We start from the raw sequence: 9,578 nt of genomic DNA on the forward strand, positions 1-9,578 counted from the left end.
AGTACCCTAATATAACCTAGTGAAGACAGAAGTAATAGCTAAAAGCTGATAAATGTGTATGTAGAAAGTCCCTTAAAATGTAATAACTATCGTGTCAGAGAAGAAGCAAGGACATTATAACCAGGCAATTGGGACTCTATTAATTATTTGTCAATTGGACAAGAAAGAAAATAGCTTGATATAGGGATGCTGGATCTATAAATAGCTACAGAGATGATAGAATCTTGACTTTAATTTGAGCATATCTGTTGTATGTCTTCAGCATCAAAAGGTCCCATATCAGACAACAGAGTTGATATATAAATGTTGCAATAGCTAAACATCAGATTGTATAAAAAATATGATCATAATGTAAAAAAATCACTTGTTTTGGTTTTTAATTGAATCTTTAAAAATAGGCTCCAAAATATATCTACAACATATAAAAATATTAAAGATATTTTAGATTTATTATTCAAATGTCTGCAACTTTAAGTTCCCACTTATTCTTTATTCTTCCACTACAGTCCTGAGTATTGTACCTGCAGGAGATCTCTGTCAAGTCTCCTCCAATACAATGTGTTTAAATTGAATGTATTGCTTTTCAATATTTTCCCCTTCTTGAACTTCTGTTTGATAATAAAGTTTCATTTTAGGTAGTAGGGCTTCCTGGTCTCAGATTGGAGTCTCTGAAAGCAGATGTTGAGATGGTGTTTGGGTTGTGTGAGGTGTTTTTTTTTTTTTTTTTAATTGTCTCCTGTCAAAGCAAAATTTCCATGATGGCTGGATGAAGACTCAAAGCTCTGAGCCCGCATGGGATATAAAATTGTCCTCAGCTGCCTTCTCCCTTTGTGTCTGTCCTGTCTTTGGATGCTGGCTGCCCCGGGAAGGTGTGACCTTGAGGCAAGCTGTGAACCTGAAAGAGCCCATTGTGCAGGGCATCTGCTGGACCTGCTTGCTCTCCCACAGCTGAGCAGCAAGTTCTCCAGGGAGGCGTCACTGTCTCCATCATATTCTGCACCCCCCTCACATATACACAGACTCACTAAGTACAATAAATATTGACACTAATTTGTTTTCCTATGTTGGATCCTTCACAACTTTGCTATGCCTGTCTTAATTCTTTTTTATTATCTTATTTTTCATTTCCTTTTTTTCTTTCTTTTCTTATTTATGTCCACTTCCTTGGCCATTGTAATGCCAGGGAGCCTAGATGGTTTTCTTTCACGCAGTGCTAAATTAAACAGTAGCTTGTCCTTTGCTTCTAGACAAGGTCTAAACCTGCATTCTTTTATTTTTTTTTCTTTTACCTTTTTAAGTTAATTAATTGATTAATTGTACTTAGCTATATATGACAGCAGAATGCATTTTAATTCATTGTACACAATTGCAGCACAACTTTTCATTTTTCTAGTTGTACATGATATAGTGTTACACCCTATGTGCAGTCAGACATGTACCTTGGTTAATGATGTCCACAACATTTAACCATCTTTCTTGCCCCCATGCCCCCTCCACACACCTGCCTCCCCTTTGTCCCATCAAAGTTTCTCCATTTTTCCAATTGCCCCCCCCCATTATTGATAAGCATCCACTTATCAGAGTGGCTTTTAGTTTTCTTCGATTCGTTTACTTCTCTTAGCATAATATTCTTTAACTCTATCCATTTACCTGAAAATGCCATAATTTTATTCTCTTTTAAACCTTGTAATATTCCATTGAGTATATATACCACTGATTATTTATCCATTCATTGATTTAAGGGTATCTTGTTTTTTTCCCGTGGTTTAGCTATTGTGAACTGAGCTGCTATAAACATTGATGTGTCTGCATTACTATAGTATGCTGATTCTAAGTCCTTTGGGTATAGACTGAGGAGTGGGATAGCTGGGTCAAATGGTGATTCCATTTCAAGTTTTCTAAGGATTTCCATACTGCTTTCCAGATTGGTTGCACCAATTTGCTATCCCACCAGAAATGTATGAGTGTGTCTTTCCCCCACATCGTCACCAACATTTATTGTTGTCTGTATTCTTGATAACTGCCAGTTCTGAATGATGTGAGATGAAATCTTAAGAGTAGTTTTGATTTTGCACTTCTCTAATTACTAGATATTTTGAACTTTTTTTTATATATTTGTTGATCAAATGTATGTTTTTTTCTGAGACGTGTGTGTTCAGCTCCTTAGCCCATTTATTCATTGTGTTGTTTTTGGTGTTAAGTTTTTTGAGTTTTTTATGTATCCTGTGGATGAGTGCTCTATCTGACATGCATGTGGCAAAATAAATGCTCAAAAACATAGACTCTCTTCACCTCATTGATTGTTTCTTTTGCTGAGAGGAAGATTTTTAGTTTGAGTCCATCCCATTTGATAATTCTTGATTTTATTTATTGCACTTTAGCTGTCTTGTTAAGGAAGTCAGGACATGATGAAGATTTGGGCCTACATTTTTTTCAGTTAGGTGTAGGGTCTCTGGTCTGCTTTCGAGGTTATTAATCCACTTTGAGTTGAGTTTTGAGCATGGTGAGAGATTGGGGTTTATTTTTAATTTTTCTGCCTGTGGTTTTCCAGTTACATGGCATTTAGTTATACTAATTATTTATTGAAGCTACTTTTTGTTTTGTTTTGTTTAGACAGGGTCTCACTATATTGCTCAGGCTGGCCTGCCTCAAATGCCTGGTCTCAGATGATCCTCCTGCCTCAGCCTCCTGAATAACTGGGATTAGAGGTCTATGTCACTATGACAAGACTCTTGTGAGGATATTGTGCTAAAGAGTATTTGAGTAAAGGAAAGAGTCCAGAAAGTATAACTAACTCTAAAGAGTGTTGCAGAACAGTGCACTCCTAGTCACTAGGTTTTATGTTAAAACAACCAAGAACTGTGGAATATATCCCCATGCGAGTAAATATTTTTCTAATTGTCTTCAAAATTAAGTATTTTGACTTAAAGATCAATTCTGAGAGAGTTGACTTAATGCAGAGTAGTTCTTGCAGGATAATAATATCCTGCCAATAGAATAAAATTCTGTGAGATCCCACAAAAGAAGCAACATAGACATTTTCATATAGCACACTCCCTTATATATCCATTAGAGGAAAGGCTAAGCTGCTATAAGAGATACTTCTCCCTCATGTCCAGAGTATATAAGTAGTACAAGAAGAGTGAGGGTAATTACTCTATAAAGTTTTCCAAGAATCTGAGTACTTCTATCTGTTTTGCTTTTTCATGAACCAAGGGGAAGAAAGAAGTGAAGTATTTTCATTTTTAAATATTTCATTTCACTCTTTAATTGCACCCAACACTCCCAGTACCTCCCAGTGATTAAAGTATATTTGTATAAGCAAACTTACTGAAAAACTGAAAAATCCAGTTAAAAGCTGTAACACAAGTGAAGCTGCTTTATTAGTAATGTTATAGTTAAAGAAACATCTCAGGGTTTCATAAATTGACTTCCAGATAACTCAGGTATAATCAAATCAAACCTTTATTGAAGCACACTGGTGGTGACTAACATAAGGTCTGTTCCAGATCAGCCCAAAACAATTGTAAGGGCATTTATTTTAAGCTTGAAAAGTGCAAAAGGCACATGGGGTTTAGCCAATGCAAGCAAGCCAAGTTACAGAAGTGGGAGATTGCTGTGAGGTTGCGGGAAGCTTAGACAATCACAATTAGCCCATTCACCCCAGTTACAGAAACAGAGCCCCATTAGATTGTTCCTTGTTCTTGAGGGTTTCTACAACAAAAAGGAAGACAACTTGCCCCAGTCAAATAGCCTTTTTATTTGGCATGGCTGTTTTACAAATTGGAGTTAATAAACAAAATGAAGTCACTTTGGCTTGAATATAACAGTAACAGAAGGAGGGCATACATACCAGAGCCATTTGCCACATTATTCAATAAATATTGCCACACATAGAGAATACAGAGTTGTAGGAGAAAATTCTTCTCTTATGGAAATCATAGCTTAGCAGAAGAGATAAACAAGTAAAAGCAATAAAATACAGATATTGTCATGGTTAATTACAATATCCTAAGATGGCAGAATGGAGATATACCACAGGAAACATGTCCTGATGGAGAAGATAAGGAAATGAAGAAAGGGGAATGTTAAGAGGCTGTAGAACCATTGGTATCTTAATGATTCAGCTTTTATCTTGAAGATCATTATCCATTATTGAAGAATTTTAAAGTGGCAAGAGATTATAAAATATGCTTTGGGGAGATATCATTTGGTGACCTCTTTGGGAAGAACAATGTTAAAGGTATGACATTTAAAACTAAAGGAGGAAGGTCTAGAAGATGTGGGGGAGGGCTACAGGAAGTTGCTTTTCATGCAACTTTCCTGGTCTAAAATCAAGAAAGCAGATAAACAGATTCTCAATGTGGTAAGTGAAAAGAGGGACTTTACTGGATTTAATACTGGACTCTCAGAATAGCTTAGGTACTCAGAATTTTGGATATAATAAAATTAAATAAGAAAATGCAAAGACAGTTTAAGCAGTGTCTATAGTGGATACAATGCAGGCAAATGGGTTGAGGTACTAAGGAAACTTAGGTGGCACTGTGGCATGTGTTGATATGGTGAAATCAAAGATCAAGTACACTGTCAGAATGATCTAGTGGGTGAGACTACATTGTAAACTCATGTTGAAAAGATTCTGAGGATCTCCCAGTTGTCCACAATAGCCAAGACAGGCACCATTTTCCCTACCACACTAAGATGGTTAACAGCTGTGGGATCAAGCCCAAGCATGACCTGTTTAATCCAAGCTGGGTTCAAAAACAAAACCAGGCAGAGACCTGCCACATGAGTCAGAGTGTGCCTAGGAAGCCAAGAGAAATTCAGGTGTAGACGATGTTATATCCAGGGGAATATGGGACATTCAGACCCTAGAGATCCCAGGTCCCTCTCACCCACTGAGTCTGGCAGTTCACAGGACCAACTGGGGCAGACTGGTTATTTGATCAGGCAGGTGGAAGTGAGTGTGCTCTTGGGAACTGAGCCCAGGAGACTGGGAAGCATTGGATCCATAGGTGGCAGAGGGGGAGAAGAATTGGCTCTTCCTCATAAGTGGAACCTAGGGGAGACTCCAGGGATGCAAACTCTCAGCATAGATCTGCAGCTGCAAGGCTCTGGAAGTATGCTGCTTTAAAATCTCAGATCAACCATCACTCAACAAAGCATGAGGGGTCTAACTAGACTTAAACTCTACCATCAGGAGATCCACCTCTGGGAACTCTGCTCAAAAAACTCTAGAACAACCACCATGAGAGTAGAGCAGAAAACACTCCCCAATGCACCCCACCTCATACTGCCCAGAAGATCAAATAGCAACTTAATGAGAAACACAAAAAGAGGAAGAAGGATTGGACAGCCCCTGGCTACTACTCATGTTTGCAATGAACACTTCAAGAAAAAATGGAAAGAAAGACATTTGGGGAAAGATAACCAACATATATTCTCATTGGCAATTTTTTACCACTACAACAGAAATGATTCCTTAATTTTTTCTTTAAGAACCTTCTTTCCTCTCTTTTTCTATCTCTCTCTCAATCTCTCTTTATATTGTGTGCTTAATGGTTCATGGACATTTGTACAAATACATATTGGTCTCACTTTACTAATTTCTGGCATTTTTGAAGGTAGTTATTTTTCATTATTCTGTTTTTTGGAGACCCACTTTTATTAGAATAGTTTGTTTTTTTGTGTCTTGTCTATTTCTTGGATTCTCTTTCTCTCTTTTTTTGGTAACAGCTAAATTCTGTAGTTCTCTACTCTTTCATTAATATTTTACTTCTACTTTCTCTCTTTCCTCAAATTCATCATATCCTACATTTCTTCTGCATTTTCTTTTCACCTTTTGAAATAAAAAACCCTTTTGCAAACTTACTGTTTTTAATCTTGGCAATTGTTTACCATATCATTTCTTTTTACTGTGCCAATTTACATTGTAGATGTCACTATAGGAATTAAGTATTTAGTTTAATACTGTGTTGGGGTAAGGTGAGGGGTTGCATCCCCCAGGGAGGTGAGGTGATGAAGTCAGCACACAGGAACAGACTCCAGGGGTCAGGCTTGGTGGCAGTGAGCTCATTTTATTGTGGAAGAGTTACAGTTTATATAGGGCCTGTCTACCAATCATAATTGTATAAGCCAGAAGTACAATATCTTGAAGCTAATCATCATAAAGATCAAAGTTAACCATGGTATGGGGAAGTAAGGGAGCCTGCCAAGTGGGTGGGGACAGCAGGAAGGGTCACCCCTGGATGTTTCCAGTGGCCTGTCCTAGAGCAAACAGGTGTTCCTATTCGCTCACACTTAGATGTTTTCTCACCTATACCCATTCCATGGCTGTCATCCATACTGCAGGCTTGTTCTTTCCCACATTCCCCCCCTTTTATTTTTTGTATGCATGTACTATAATGGCTTTCTTAGTTTCTATCTTATTAACTTGATTGTGTAGATACTTTATAAAGACATATAGTATTACAATACAGATAACACCTATGCCAGCGATAACCCAGTTGGTGGGGTCAATCAGAGTAGAAAACTTATCCCACAGCCTCTGAAGGAAGAAAGGGTTGAGGATTAGGTTTGCTTTAGTTTCATTTAAAATAAGAATATGGGAATGCAGAGTCATAGTGAAATTACTAAAGGCTATATTCCAGGGCCCTTTTAACCATTCTGCTAATTCAAGCTGGGTCTTTGTAACATTTTCCACAGGGATCACTGTTTGACAGACATACAAATATTGAGGACTAAAGGGTATCCTAACATTTCAGTTGAAGTATATCAATATTTTCATCCATGAGATCAATCTGTTGTTGTAGCATTAGGATACTTCCTGCAATTGCATGTTAAGTTGCTCTAATACAGTTAAGGCTTCAGTGGAGCATTGAACTACCTGGTTGATAGTGGCAATGTTAGCTATAGCCTGGATTAAATCCATGGCAGCTGCTGCTGCAGCTAGAGTGGCAGTAATAATGGCAGCAGTAATATCAAAGTCCCATTTTGGACATGAGAGTGATATTTCTTTGGTAAAGTGTACCTGTTGGATAGAGGATTTTCATCTTTTGGGAACCATAGTATGGGGGTGGGGGGTCCTCATGAGCTCCACTGTCTTAATGGAGTAATTCCAGCAATTGGTCAACGTACAGGAGGAATTAGTACAGTCAAGGTGACAACTGGTGGGGTGGATTGAAGAATGTACAAAGAAAAAATGTGGTTTAACACACAAGTGCCCCCCTCACCAGTAGCATGGGTAGCAACAGGGGAATCAAAGGAGCCATCAAACCAGATTGCACCCATGGTGACAGTAGGGCTAATATCCATGAATTTATAAGATCCACATATTAATTGTTTATCCAGTTGTGCAAGACCAGGGATTGTCTGTTTTTTAGATTCTGGACATTAGTCATCCAGTTCATATGTTTCTCAAAGGTATTGTCTCTAATGTAGAATCCTCCTATGATGTAGGACCAAGATCAACTAATGAGCTCATCCAAGAGGAAGAATGGTCAGATGATGAAAAGGGAGTTTCTCCATGTTATGGCCTCTAGAGGCATCTAGAGCTCTCTGTATATTTGTGCCATGGGCAGGGCCACAAGAATGGTTGGGGCTATGAGTGGAGCTCTCTAGCTTGAGGAGGCATGGTAACCCATTTAGACAAGTCACTACTGGGAATTGTTCTTGATTCCCCTTCTAGAGAGAGGGGCCTATACCTTACAATATCTCATCTCTCTAGTTCCCAGAGGGTGTCATTATGGAGGCATAATACACACTGGAATATTCCCTTCATGTTGGAAAATTTAGCAAGAAGTGAAAAGGTTCATGTATGATTGACTTTAAGTAATAGGTTTCGAGGATACTGTACTATAGCATCCAAGGTTACAGGACATTGAGAGATAACATTAGTAGTAAACAATAAGGGCAAGACTGTATAATCTAGGCCAAAAGATAACAAAATTCCAGGAGTTGATGCTCCTACCCATCATACATGTGCTTGTGAGTTAGCAGTAATAATGGAACATATTAACAGAAAAAGAGTGCCTGCTCCTGGCTCATGGCCTGGGTCATATCCTGGGCTTGTTGAGCCACACTTTTTATGCACCCCCAAGTTATTTTTTGTGCTCTTCTACAATGAGATTGTCTGTAATGGTGTGTGTTCCTTCTTCTCATTGGTGGTGGGGGTGGGGGTGTCAGCAGGCAAAGCATTACCTGGGGTGTCATTAAGAGAGAGCTTCTTCAGGTGCTTCACTAGTGGTTCCATGATCCTGGGTGGGGGATTCATGTTGTAGCAATGGGTGTATGTTCTTTGCCGGGATCCAGATAGGCTGAGAGTCCCTTTCTGGAAAGACACAAGCAAAACCTTACCCTTGTGTTAGCAGTGGATGTGGGCCATTCCACTGATTAGCCATTGAGTCCTTCCAGTGGACTAGGAGGAGCCAGGTAGTGTGGGGGAACAATCCCCAATGTTTAACAGCTGGGGAAATGCCTGATGCAACAATGGTTAAAAATTTTAAAGTTATTAATGATTGTGTCAAGAGAGCATTAGGGTCCCCTTTATTTCCCCCCTTTTATTTTTGTAATTGAGTTTTTAGGGTTTGGTGGGCTCTTTCTACTATACCTTGTCCATGGGGGGTTATACAGGATACCAGTTGTATGAGTGAAGTTCCAATTATGTAGGATTTTTTTAAATTTTGCATAGGCCACACCATTATCTGTTTTGATTGCCCAAGGTGCACCCATGCAGAGTACTGCTTGCTTTTATGCTTTGAGGACATGGTTAGTTGTTTCTCCTGTCAAGGCAGCAGCATGTATGAAGTAGGAGAAAGTGTCAATGATAACATTGATAAACTTCAGTTTTCCAAAAGAGGAAATGTGGGTTACATCCCTTTGCCAAAGTTTATTGGGTGCAAGCCCTCTGGGATTGACTCCTTGTGGTTGTAGAGGTCCTATAAAGGGGCACAGGATTTGCAGGTATGTACAAGATGTTTAAATTGTTGAATTGTAAGATCTGGAAACAGTCATTTAATTGCTGCAGGGGAAAGATGAAGTTGTTTATGTAAATGTCTGGCTTGTTCGATACTAGATAGAGAGCTAGTAAAACTTAATCTGTCCACTTCATGATTGCCTTCAGCTAGAGGGCCTGGAAGGCCAATATGGGATTGGCCTTAGGATTTTGGATATACCAGGGTTGGTGTCTCTTTTCAATGAGTTCCTTCAGAGTAAAAATCAAAATGTCAATCAATGAACCTTTGGGTTGGAAAGTGGAAAACCCAAAGTTATGGCATAATTGTACAGCATAGTGACTGTCAGAGAAAATATTAATGAGGCTCAAGTGGGACTTTAAAGTTTCCATAATTTCTTGTAGCTCTCCCACTTGTACAGATCCATTATGTTTCCCCTTGAGGATGGTTTAAGGCTTGGAATGTATGGTGGCACCCCTGGTCTCATTGTTAGCATCAGTGGGAAGCTGAGACTTCATTGGGAATAGGTACCCTTTTGGGACAGCATGTTCCAAAGCTTGAATGGGAAAGCTCTTAAAGCCCTGTTGGAATCTAATATAGGGGTAGTGGCAATTTATTTCTTCATTG

The sequence above is a fragment of the Urocitellus parryii genome (assembly GCF_045843805.1).
Source record: "Urocitellus parryii isolate mUroPar1 chromosome 13 unlocalized genomic scaffold, mUroPar1.hap1 SUPER_13_unloc_11, whole genome shotgun sequence".
Taxonomy (NCBI): domain Eukaryota; kingdom Metazoa; phylum Chordata; class Mammalia; order Rodentia; family Sciuridae; genus Urocitellus; species Urocitellus parryii.